Below are 7,680 nucleotides of genomic sequence, written 5' to 3' on the forward strand. Positions count from 1 at the left end.
GTTCAGAGGTAAGTTACCTTTTAAATGTTTTGCTTGTGGAAGAGTAGGTCATTATGCTGCGAAATGTCCGCATAAGGATAAGATTGAGAAAGGAAAGGAATCTGCTAGATGGAACAAGAAACAGAATGCAAATAAGAAAAGCTACTACACTCATGAACATAGTCCTGGTCTATCAAATAGTGATGAAGATGAACGAGGTAATGACTATAAACTTTTAATGGCATTTGAATATGATGATTACATGGATGCTATAGATGTGGATAGCTTTTATGAAGAAATTTCTAGACTCAAGACATGTATAGAAGAAAAGAATATGATCATTGATACCCTACAATCTCAAATTGATGAAAAAGAAAAATATCTTGAAAAGTTAGAAGGTGAAATTATTGGTCTTAGAAAAGAGATTGAGAAAACAAAGGCTATTAATATTAAGTTTGTCAAAGGATCTGAAACTCTAGATGAGATCATCAATGTACATCGTTCTCCTCTAAACAAGACAGGTCTGGGCTATAATGGAGAAACGTCTCAACCATCCACCTCAAAGAGTTATCTTGATGCAGCAAGAAGGAATGAGCAAAAGCACAATGAAGATCACCAGGTAAAGTAGGGACGAATTACATCAAACAAAGACTATCAGGTAAACCAAGGGCAATCCATCCTAAGGATGAACAAAAGCTACAACCAGCCACAGGTAAAATCCTCTCAATTTGCTTCAAGAATGGATGACAATAGAAATTACAATCATTTGGCCGGAAGATTTAATAACCGCAGAAGTTTCTTCAATGGAAAATGCTTCTCTTTCCATAACTTTGGTCACAAAGCAGCTCAATGTGTTGCATATAAAACAATCATGAGTAGAGAAGCTCAAAAACAAAGAAGTATGACCGAGATTACAAAAAGGACCTATAACAACTTTTCGGCTCTTGAAAATGAAGTTGAATGTTCTATTTGCAATAACTTTGGTCATGAAGATTCTGAATGCATGAGCAGGTTTCAGCAGACAAAGGAACAAGCCTCAAGCACCAAAACATGGAGAATAAAGGAACTACAAACAGAAAGATGTGGGATAGCATTTTATGCAGAGGGACAGGAAAATCTATGGTACATTGACAGTGGATGTTCGAAGCATATGACAGGTGATAAAGAAAAACTTGAATCATATTCTGCTTTAGAAAAGGGAAAGAAAGTTTCTTTTGGAAATGATACTCCTGCAGCTATAAAAGGAAAAGGCACTGCTCAGTTAAAAGAAAAGGTCAAAGCTGGAAATGTTTTGTATGTTGATGGATTGAAGCATAATCTTCTGAGTGTCAGCTAGATGTGTGATCAAGGAACCGAGGTGATATTTAGATCAAATGGATGTCTTGTTCGTGATCTTGATACAGGTAAAACGGTGATCAAAGGTGGAAGAACTCCAAATAATCTATACATATTTGAAGAAGGACAAAAACAATGCTATCTAAGCAAGGATGATGAACACTGGTTATGGCACCGGACGTTGGGGCATCTAAGCTTTTCACAAATAAGGAAAGCATGCAAATATCAGGCAGTTTGCGGTCTTCCAGATATCAGAATTCCAGACAACACCATATGCAAATCATGTCAGTTTGGAAAGCAAACCAGAACTAACTTTTCAGAGAAGGAAGGATCAACTAGCATGCCATACAGATGTATGTGGACCATTCAGGAAAAGGAAACCTCGAGGAGAAGAATACTTGATATTATTCATTGACGATTTCTCCAGGTTTGTCTGGTTAGGAATTATGAAGCACAAAGATGAAGCATTCGAAAAATTCAAATCCTTTAAAGCCTTGGTTGAAAATGAATCAGGATACAAAATTAAGTGCCTCAGATCCAACAGAGGTGGGGAGTTTACCTCAAATGAATTTTTTGATTTCTGTGAAGAACATGGGATAAGAAGAGAATTCTCTACAGCTAGAACTCCTCAGCAAAATGGAGTAGTGGAAAGAATGAACAGAACAGTCCAACAAATGGCTCGTGCTATGCTTGATGAGTCTGGAACTCCCGCAACCTTCTGGGGTGAAGCTGCATATGCTGCGGTTGTTATTCTCAACAAAACAAATTTCCCAGTGAACAACACTCAAACTCCTCATGAGCTCTGTATGGTGAGACTCCTTCAATAAAGCATTTCAAAATCTTTGGGAGCAAATGCTATATTAAGAATACTGATGAGCAACTTGGCAAACTTGAACCTAGAGTAGATGAAGGCATTCTTCTTGGTTATTCTCCACACAGCAAAGCATACAAGTGCTACAATAAAAGACTTGGAAGAATCGTTGACAGCATTGATGTAGTGGTTGATGAGAAGGGATACATTCCTAGGCAAGTAAATCATGAAGATATCGAAGAAGATGAAGACTACCCTCAAAGACAGAATGATGAAGAAGAAGAACCTCAAGAAGAACCAGAGGAGTAGATAAGGATAGAAGAGAAGACTCCATCCAGATATGTTCAGAAGAATCATCCAAATCTCAGATTTTGGGGCAGAAAGAAGCAGGTGTACAAACAAGAAGAACAATTGCAGAAGCTTCAAGCTATTTGGCATTACTCTCTTCCACTGAACCACAAAATGTGAAAGAGGCATGCAAAGATGAATGTTGGGTCAAAGCAATGGATGAAGAACTTGAGCAGATCGAAGAGAACAACACTTGGGAGTTGGTTCCTAGACCAAAGGATAAGAATGTTATAGGGACAAAATGGGTCTTCAAAAATAAATTGAATGAAAATGGAGAAGTAATTAGAAACAAGGCCAGACTTGTTTGTAAAGGGTATGCGCAGCAAGAAGGAATAGATTTTGAAGAAACTTTTGCTCCTGTTGCAAGACTTGAGGCCATCCGAATGTTCCTTTCTCTCTCAAGCTTTCAAAACTTCAAAGTATTTCAAATGGACGTGAAATCAGCCTTTCTGAATGGAGACTTGGAAGAAGAAGTATACATTGAGCAGCCAGATGGTTTCATTCTTGGAAATGATCCAAATCTTGTATGCATATTGAAAAAGGCTCTCTATGGTCTCAAACAAGCTCCAAGGGCTTGGTACTATCGTTTGGACAAATGTCTTCATCAACAAGGTTTTTCAAAAGGATCAGCAGATAGCAATCTTTATATAAAAGTTGAAAATGACCAATTGCTAATACTCGTTGTGTATGTAGATGGCATTATCTTTGGCAGCAATGAAGAAGCTATGAGTCAAAGCTTTGCCTTGGTAATGCAGAAAGAATTCGAAATGTCCTTGCTGGGAGAACTGACATATTTTCTTGGTTTGCAAATCCAACAAAAAGAAGGAGGGATCTTTTTGTCTCAAACCAAGTATCTCAAGCAGATTTTGAAGAAATATGGCTATGGAAGATGCAAAACCAGTATGTACACCCATGGTCACAGGATGTAGCCTCAGTGCAAATTATGAATCAGCAGCAGTGCATCAACCAACCTACAGATCTATGATTGGAAGTCTACTTTATTTGACAGGTACCCGACCAGACATAATGCATGCAGTAGGAATAGTTGGAAGATTTCAGGAAAATCCAAAGGAAACTCATCTTCAGGTAGTAAAGAGAATCTTCAAATATCTTCAAGGAACTCAAAACTATGGCTTATGGTATCCTAGAGATACAGATCTCACACTTCATGCTTATACAGATGCAGATTGGGCCGGAAGCGTGGATGACAGGAAGAGCACAAGTGGTGGTGCATTCTTTATGGGTTCCAGATTAGTATCTTGGTTCAGCAAGAAACAGAGTTCGATTGCCTTGTCTACAGCTGAAGCGGAATATGTTGCTGCTGCATCTTGCTGCACTCAACTCCTTTGGATGATGCAGACCTTGCAAGATTTTCAAATCACTTGTATTCCACCCATCTCCATCTTATGTGATAATACAAGTGCAATTAGCATTTCAAAGAACCCAGTCATGCATTCAAAGACCAAGCACATACCAATCAAGTATCACTTTCTCCGGGAACAAGTGCTTGAACAAAAGGTCAAGTTGGAATATGTTCCTTCTAAGGAACAAATTGCTGATATACTCACCAAACCATTGCCCAGGGAGACTTTTGAATACCTCAAGCAAAAGCTGGGGGTTGTTGATGCATCATCATATTGTTGGTTGTACGTAAGGCTCATCTGGGGTATATGCGTACATGTGCTGGGTTGCGGATTGGTCGAAGATCGAATGGCACAGGTTTAGGGGGAGCATATAATGCAATGTTGGCATTATGGAGGAAGTACAGAAGGAGATCATGGATGCTGGTCTGAATATTGCTGTAATATGCCTCTATCTCTTTCATGGTCATTTATGGTGTTTAGTGGATTATGGCTCTTCTTTGCAGATCTGGTTTACAGTCAGGGGGAGCATGTTCTCAGGGGGAGCATAACCCTTTGCCCTTGATGTCAAAGGGGGAGAATGACGTTGAGGATCTTGAGGTTTCCATCAAGTCCAAAGGGGGAGATTGTTGGCATTATGATTCCGGTATGGCTCTATGTTACAGATGTTGTACTTGATGGCAACACCCTCAAGTGGCAAAACTCTGATCAGGCTCTCAAAATGATAAAAATTAAGAGGTACACATGTGCTCAGTGAAAAGCGTGCCTACTCGCAGGTACGTCATGCAGGAGCTGCGGCCATACACGCAGGTCATCCGTTCAGAAGGTGCGGACCCCCAGTTCACTTACTTCAAGGCAGAAAAGCGCGCTCATGTGGGGTTTCTTATGTCTGGCCCGTGGTATTTAGCTCGCCATTCTTGATTCTATGGTTTTGGCCCGTGGTATAGGATCTAATTTTGCCCCGGTTTGGATCCCTTGTATTGGTTATTGATGGTTTTGTCCCATGGTGTGAATAAGGGCTTGACTATAAATAGGGAAGGAGATCTCTTGGCTAATGCATCTTTTGCAAATTGAATATCTTAAGATCTGAAATATTGGGTTATCGGTTTAAAAGCTTGATCTATATAAAAGTGAAGTTGAAATTGAATCTATGAAGTGTGATCTCTCGGGCGCATGATTAGATCTGGGCATCTGACTATCGGTGGCACACTGGGGGACTGCCAATTCGGCCCTAATCAAAGGTACGCAGGTGATTAACAGTGCAAGTGTGTGGGTACGCACAGCAGAAGAAGGCGTAGTGCATGGGTACGCAGAGCAGAAGAAGGCGCAGTGCGTGGGTATGCAGCGCGACACAGGTTCAGGTGCGTAGGCACAGTGAAAGTACACGGCGCTACAGAAGCCGCAGGTGCGTAGATACGCGGCGCGATAACATCTCAGAGTGCGTGGCCACAGTAGTAGTACGCAGCGCGATAGAAGCAGTGGGTGCGTGGGCACAGTGAAGGTACGTGGTGCGTTTAAAGGAATAGTGCGTGGATACGCAGTGCAGCTCAAGGCTCTCTGAGGGGATACGCAGAGGTGCAGAAGGCGAAGTGCATAGCAACGCATGCCAGATAAAGAAAAGTTGCGTACCTATCTTAAGGCATTTATTTGACTGACTTTTCTCTGTTGATAAGGTGTTCTGGGTTTAGTTTACTGTTACTATTGATCTGGTTACTGCAGTTGACTGGGTGATTTACTTGTACTTGATGATCATTTGATGTTCATGGATCCAGTTTGAAAATTTATGAAAAGTGGTCCTTGAAAGAAAAGAAGTAGGGGGTTGTAGCTCCCTTCCAGGAGAGACTGGAAAACGAGAGAGAGTTGTAGCTCTCTGCAGGTTGCAGCCTGCGTACTGGTAAAGGACTGCACCAGTACAAAATCATTGTAAAAGGAGTTTCTAATTGAAAGAAGATAGAGACATATTGCAGCAGGTGGTTTTCACCCACATTGGGTTTCCACCTTACATGTGGTGTTCTTTGGTGTGACTATCTATTTTTCTTGTTCATGCTCATTGTTTTATGGTACTGACATACAAGAATAATTCAAAGTATAAATAAGGAAGATTTATTAAAAATAGATAATACTGATTCACCCCCCCCTCTCAGTATTATTTCCAACATTTTTATTGGTAGAGAAAATATATTACTACATGTAGCTAAAGATTGTTATTACTATATATAGAGAAATATTGTTATTATATATATTTGCAGCACTAAAAGATAAGTAGCCTATCTTGTTTTTATATAACATTGCATATGCTTTTTATGTAACATTGCATATGCCTTTTATGTAAGAAAAGATAGGATGCATGCTCTTTTCTTAAAAAGGGATTCTATTGGTGTATGAAATAATAAGGCCAAGTCATTTTCCTCGAAGTGAATATAGATTAAAGAGGGTAATTTTTGAAATATTCTCATGGGTAAGAGATTTATTTTGAAAAAGAATACTTGGTTATGAGAAAATATAATAACATATGCATAGATGAAATGAATAGAGATAATATAAGTCATAGGAATCTTCTTTGGAAATAATACGTTTTTCTTGTGTGTGAAAGATATGTTAATGGCGGTAATTCCTTTGCAAGAATTGCAAAAGTTACATGTTTTGGTGAGTAGAAAGATAAATGATTTTTGTGTTGCATATTGGATAGTTTCATTTAATTGCATATTTTAATGCATAAAATAAAATGTTACCGTTGATATTATCTTAGTTCTTATGCCCAAAAGAAAGGTTGATTATTATACTTTCTTGAAAACAAATGCATGAGAACTTTGTTATGATCAAGGATAATTTTAGGGGCGAATGTTCGCCCTTTGGTGAAATTAAGGGGTTTTAAATTTTTAGTGGGCGACTATTTTGTATCATAGTACATTTTTACAAATCACCTCAAATAGCCCACCTTATTTTAAGGGAGAGGGTAAAAAAGGTAAATTTAGCCCTTGAAATTAGGACTTACAACCTTCCATTCACCCATTTTCAAGAATAGGTTTTATTTAAGTGAGTCCTATCGGCCAAATACCATATTTATATAAGAGGCATGGTAAATGAATAAAAATATAAATAAATGAGAGGTATGGTAAATAAGTAAAACATTTTTTATATTTACTCCATAAGTCACCTTATATACATGTAAGGGTGTAAACAAATAAAAATATAAGTAAAGTGGAGGTATGGTAAATAAATAAAACGTCTTTTTATAGTTACTCAAAAGGTATGGTAAATCAATAAAAATATAAATAAACTAGACGTATCGTAAATAAATAAAACCTCTTTTTATATTTAGTCCATAACCCTCGTTCTATTTATGAAGGCTCAAGAAAGAGGTTTTATTTAAGTGAATCCTATGGGCCAAATACCATATTTGTAAAAGAGGTATGGTAAATTAATAAAAGTATAAATAAACGAGAGGTATGGTAAACAAATAAAACATTTTCTTATATTTACTCCATAAGTCACCTTATATTTACGAACACTCAAAAAAGGGTTATATTTAGGTGAAACCTATGGCCAAAATACTATGGGACAAATACCATGGACTAGATTGTTATTAATACCATGAAAAAACCATTATTAACCCTAATATTAGAATTAATAAAAATAAAAATGGCACATGGTATTGACCCATGGTATTCACCAAAATGGCACATGGTATTGACCCATGGTATTCACCTAGAATGTAGCCTATTTAAATGGGGGAATTAAACCAGCATGTAGCCTATGCTAAGATTCACTAGGACTTTACAAAGTTTTATTATTTAGTGAAAGACTCACCAAGATCTTACAAGATTTTATAATTGAGTAAAATAT

Source organism: Pinus tabuliformis, chromosome J (genome assembly GCF_031772625.1).
Source record: "Pinus tabuliformis cultivar Carrire ecotype Pingquan chromosome J, CPIR1, whole genome shotgun sequence".
Classification (NCBI taxonomy): domain Eukaryota; kingdom Viridiplantae; phylum Streptophyta; class Pinopsida; order Pinales; family Pinaceae; genus Pinus; species Pinus tabuliformis.